The sequence below is a fragment of the Limanda limanda genome, chromosome 5, assembly GCF_963576545.1.
Source record: "Limanda limanda chromosome 5, fLimLim1.1, whole genome shotgun sequence".
NCBI classification, from domain to species: domain Eukaryota; kingdom Metazoa; phylum Chordata; class Actinopteri; order Pleuronectiformes; family Pleuronectidae; genus Limanda; species Limanda limanda.
In genome coordinates, this window is record NC_083640.1 from 6,158,653 (window position 1) to 6,164,652 (window position 6,000).

A 6,000-nucleotide genomic window follows, 5' to 3' on the forward strand; every position below is an offset into this window, starting at 1 on the left:
TACTGGCGTTTTGGTGACTCTCCAGAACATTTTCTTTGCACAAAACCAGAAGCATAGTCGTGGTGCAAGGTGTGTCACAAATGATAAGATGAGCTGTTGTTGAGAAACAATCTGCGCTCGATTCAGGCCAAACATGCAGGGCGAGTTGTGCTTCTAAATGCTTTTGCCAAACTAAGTCACCGCCCTGTCTTAGGTTCAATGCCGTTTAACAACACAGATTGTGATAGAAGTTTTCTAGAAGCTGGTGAAAGGAGAACTCAGGCAGCAGCTGATGTCTTATGCAAAATATTTTAATGTAGACTTGACTTGAGGCATCAAGAAGACCAGAAGGTTGAACGATATACAAATGCCAACAGAGTAACATGAGTAATTGTCACCCCCCCCAAGTCTGAAGATGTCTCACACAGCCGTCCCATATATCGCCGTCTCCTTGCATCACCCATTCCAACAGCACCTTCGTGAAAGGCAAGAATTGCTATCACTCTCTATGTTACATGGAGGTGTTTGCATCCTATTGGATCGTTAAGCCTAAAGCATGCATTCCTAAATCATTTTGGACAATTGTTTCCTAACGTCTTGCCACTAATGTAATACAAAACAAAGAGTTAGAGTTGGTGTCTCTCTGTCTAGGGAATCTGAGTAAGATATGAAAGTCCCTGAACGTAGACACTACAATGTTCTGCTAGTTGGCCCTTTATCCATAACCTGAGCTTGGTCACTGTGAAAGAGAAGGGAGTGTCTGTGGAATTAGACAGGCACTAATGGGGTACAGATATAATGTGTGTGAAATTAATCAACAAGCCTTCTACTGAAATTGTTGCTCTGCTTACAGGCAACATAAACATCGTCACACGTGTGTACTTGTTTACTTTACACTCAACTGTGGTAGTAACACTCTCTCTACATGGCTCTGGCAGCACGTAAGGTTAGCCTACACTTAGCTATAGCACTTTGTAGTTTTGCTTTATTTCGAAGAAATTTTACTGTCTTGATTCTTGTTGTTCTTGGTTTGTACCCTCAGGGTTGAATGCACTTATTGTAAGTCGCTTTGGATAAAAGCGTCAGCTAAATGAAATGTAATGTAATGTAAGCTAGTGTGGCTGTATTTCATGCGCTATTTTTCCGACAGCAAATGTTTGAAGATAATTGAATGTAAAGGGAGAAGCTGTCAAACTCAATGGAGCACCTGGCGACACACAGATACATACATTTGAAAGCAGGGGGATTTTCAGTGTTTTGCTGGTTGATGTACTTCGATTTTTTAAACAGTGTTACTAGTTTTAAATTATTATATAGATTTGATTTATTATGTGATTTTGTTTTGTAAGTTTATTAAGAGCGTCACACTGTTTTTTATAAATGTTTATTTAAGTATATACTTTAAACTGTTAACAACAGTTAAAGTGTTACATTTCGACTTCCGATTTGCAATTGCAATAAAAAAGCTGCTCTTATTGTCAACCGTTGCTTCTTTAAAGAAAAAGTTCTGCCTCCCGAATTACACCCAACGCAGCAGCAGTGTTGTAAATGGTTGGAAATAAAAAGAGTATGGTATAGGTCTGCTCCTAATGAGACGTGTTCTACAGATTTTGAGGTCTAGGTTGTCGCTGGATCTTTTAAGTACAATGCTTTCCTCATTCATTTTAATTGAAGGTCCTGCATTTTTAATACATGGCTTCATTTTTATTCAAGAACTCTTATGCTAAACATTGAAGCCAGTACCCAGATGATGGGACAGTATAGTATGGAACATCACTTGGATCAAACACTGCCTGACACTGGTTTCCATATGTAACACTGTAATGCAAATGTCACCCTTGTAAATTGAATGGCTGCCAGTGGTGCACATTCCTGTACACCTGCAGCTTTATGACATTCAATTTGCAGCGGCCGCCCTCAGTTTCCCTGCGGCTCATGGCATGTAGTGAAGTGTCTCAAACCCTGATGACATGAATGGGAGAGAAGTGCACTGTGAATTATTTTATATCCTGCTTAATAACACATTTTAAATGAGTGCATTCCTGTCATGTTTGACATTGTTTTGCAATGCATTGCTTAATTACTTGTACATTAACATTTTCACTGACTGTGGTGGAATCTGTTTGTGACCCCACTGGTTTCCCGTGGAGCCGATTTTGTAACCCAGCATCCCTGATGAGCATATGTGACATATGCAAATTAGTCAATATTTCAGTTTCTCAGATATTGCTCCACCTCTGCGCCTCCTCATTAGGGAGAATCGCAGGGGGAAGCCAAGGCCTTGCGGGTAGTGGATCACGTGACCTGTGAGGAATGTAATGTTCAATTAGATGGGAAATGTTATAAATAATCCAATAGATATACTTTCGGAATTAATCATTTGATTTGATGTTTTTATCTTTTTACTACAATCAAATTAAGCCGCCCTCTTTGTTATCTCATACCTCTCCAGTTCTGTAACTGTCAGCGTAGCTAATATTGAGGTCATCCTTACTGTGGATAAAAAAATTATCAATAACTTGTTAATGTGTGTGTAACCCTTATTTCTTGCTGGGTAGTTTTCTGTAGCTACTTTGTTTTGTGGCTACTAAGGAGTTTATAGTTTGTACACTCACATCTACACCCTGTAACACAATGGCAGGGGAAAAAAATGTAGGTATTTTTTTGGTGATAAGTATAAAATGGGGAGAGAGATGACATCCCGGTCAGAACCCAACCAGCGCTGCAGGAATCAATCTCAAGTTGGTTTATGACACAGAGAATCATCCATCTCGTCCTTCTCTTTCTCCCATGATAAAACACTATGAAAATGCTATTGCTATGGATGCTATTCTGTAAGGCGATACTATTACATCGCCTTACTCTTCTTCGTCATCTAAAAGTTACCATATCCCTCACCAGTGTGTTAAATTTGCCCTCTGCGCAGAAGTAGTGTTATGATGGTTCTCTCAACAGTCGCATCCTCACAAACAGGCACTTGTTCAACCTGCTTTAAACTCTTCTCATCTTCTTCGTCAGTCTTACAGCATAACTCCACTTAATCCTTTCTCCTCTCCTCTGTCAACCGCCAAGAGAGGTTTCTGAAGGCTTTAGCTGGGATAACAATTCATTTCACGCAATCTGCTTTGTTGCGATGCTCTTTTTTCACGCCCAGAAACATTTGACATGATTCGGAAGGAGGATGGCATCTTGAAAGGAGCTTGGTAATTTATAATGTCAGCGGAGAGAGCGCCTCTGGAATGGAAGGGTTTCAGGAAATTCATTTTTGTAATCATACACAGTCAAGATTAAATGGGACGCCAGACAAGGGAAGTGAGATTGTTTCTGGTTATTAATAGTGCAGACTATATGTTATGTTACTTACATTGACACAGGTTGTGACTAGATATTGCAGAATACATATGTCAAACAGATGGATTCAGCTCCTTCCTGTTGATCTGTGTCTGTGTTTGGGCATTAATCTTTCCTGGGTCAATTTCTGAAAAACACAATGTTTTCTGTGTCCATACAAACAAGCACAAACATTGAGTACAAACAAAACATGTTGTGTCAAACTAGGTAAAGCTTGAATCCTTGACAGATATCCAATAGGTACACAGTGTGATAAAGACCATTTGTTGTGTTGCTCAATGGAAATCAATACAATGCAAAGCGCAAACATGGTTTTCTTTGCTTTCTTTCTGTTTACAGCAGCGAAGCAGCATTTTTAAGAACAGGAGAAGCATTAAAGCGTTGCTTTTGGCAAAGAGAATTGTCCACAGATAGAAAATGGAAGTGTTTACAACCAGCACAACATAAAGTCTTTTTGTGTTACTGGTGGGGGCTGTTAGGTTCCTTCAAATGGCGCGTACGAACCCTCCTGCGTTTGCCCAGTGTGCTTGTCTGGAAGCTGTTTATCAGACTCTAGCACTGACAGAAAAACTGGACCAAGAACATCCATGTAAAAGTGTGTTTCCTTCAAAGTGAACCCCGGTGCAATCAGAACGATTTTTTTATGATAATAGACTTGTGAATTTAGCATGAATTAAAAAATGCTATATATCTATATTAAATCTAATCATCAACTGTCAAAGAAGGAATCACATAAGCAGGCTGTAAAGGCAACGTATATATGTATAATAATAACATATCTATGAAAAACAACTCAGTAGCTGAGGCAACATATATGTGTCAGTGTGTGAGTGCAGGGGTTTGACCTCATCATGTCATTTCCAATTCAAAGTCTACCAAAGAACATGTTAACAAATGCTCTAATAATATAAACTCAGTCATGATTATCAAGAGTAAAAACTTCCCTTTTTTATCCTGTTTCTTCCTGCTCATTGTTATTCATAAACAAAGGTTTGAGTTACACTCTCTCCCAATCAGTTATTTAACTTAAATCTACACATATTGAAGGGTTCAGTGAAGTCTGGCATCAAAGTTACCAGCTCATTCATCCACATGACTACATGATAACAGCTATCGAATAGTTTGTAAAACTCGAAGCAGATCAGAATGTCTGATATATATATCTATGTTAATAACATGAAGGGTGCTCTGAGGGCACATACTGCCACCAAGGCTACTGCCCTATCTCCCGGTCAAAGCAGGCTTGACTGTGTTGGCCCGCCATATTCTAATCTTATCCATTCACAGTTTCATAATAACCTCAACAGTTTGTACTTTCTTCATTGTAACTTGGTGTTTTGCTCAGGCTGCAGCATTGCATAGCTGCGTGCAGATCTATTTGCTGCATGCTATCGTCCGTAACGTTGTTACAGTCCATGCAGACACTCAGACCTCCTAGTTTAAGTCCTAGACCGACAGGTGGCAAACATGCAGTTATCTCTCACATGGGAATTTGTCTTTCACTCTTTACTTAGTGTACCTGTCACTCACAACCTGTTGTGCATGAGTTTGTGTGTGTGTGTATCTGCACCCCCTGCTATCACCATAGGTTCAATTCATTCTGTGTGAAACGCTGGATAAATCCTTTCACCAAGTTTCATGGTGATCTGTCCAGTCAGTATTTGGTAATCCCGCTAAGCGATAACACAAAAACATAACCTCCTTGGTGAAGGCTGTATTATTTACCCCATCATGATCGTTATTGCCTTATTTTGTCAGAAATGTGTAAATTTCAGTAGTAAATGCAAAGTTCTCTCACTCTCTCATCATCAGGGTCTTTCTGCAGACCTCTCTTCAGCTCACAGGTTGTTAGTCGTCTGTTCCGAGAATGATATTTGCTCACAAACCGAGTGGAACAGGCCGCCTTACGAGGCACTTTTCGGGGTGTTGACTATGCTAACGTTGAAGTCTCACGAACGTGCTCCTCCTCATGAACAGGCTGAAACAAGCCATTTACATACATCAGTGAGGCAAAGTGAGTTTTGTGAATCTGACTTGGACACACACGAGACAGAGGTTAAAGGATGTGAACATATTCTTTCATGAGGCCCATTGGCAAGTGTCTATCTGCTGTGATCAGCCTCACACAGTGTAAAAGACACTTAGATTAATGATTTCTAATCCTGATCCTGTAATTGTGTCCTGTGGGGAAGAGATGTGTGCAGAACTGCTGGAGTGAGGTTAAATGTAAGAAGCACACGCCTCCTGTCCAGTGGCCTTTTCACTGAGCAGGAGTCACCGAGCAGAGAGGACGCTGATGACTACAGGGCAGCAATGTCCGCATAGTCTCGACCGAGCCATCAAGTCTGTCCCCTCTCTGCGGCAAAACCAATTCATAATAATCACAGCTGCAATTGTCTCTCCCACACAAACCTGTAATCCCCGTTCACCGCTGGCGAGTCTAGTTTTTGTCCTGCCCTTCACTTCTGCAAGTGACATTCTAAGCTAAGATACCGACGGACGTAAGTAGGCTCTACAATACATTACGGTGACTCTGAGGCTGCCACCGCTGTCCTTGGGCGCCTCAGGTACGATAACAGTTCATCGGGCTGTGGAGAGAAAAAAAAAACAATAAAGGCAGACAAGCTGGTGAGATTACAGATGCCCACAAAACAAACAGAAAAAGATTTT

At 40.6% G+C, this 6,000-nt stretch overlaps 1 protein-coding gene across 1 annotated transcript in view; it reads left to right on the plus strand.

Moving 5' to 3' along the window:
* galnt9 (polypeptide N-acetylgalactosaminyltransferase 9) overlaps window positions 1-6,000 on the plus strand; it is a 106,074-nt gene that overhangs the window by 13,635 nt on the left and 86,439 nt on the right. The gene's annotated exons all lie outside the window — the stretch shown is intronic.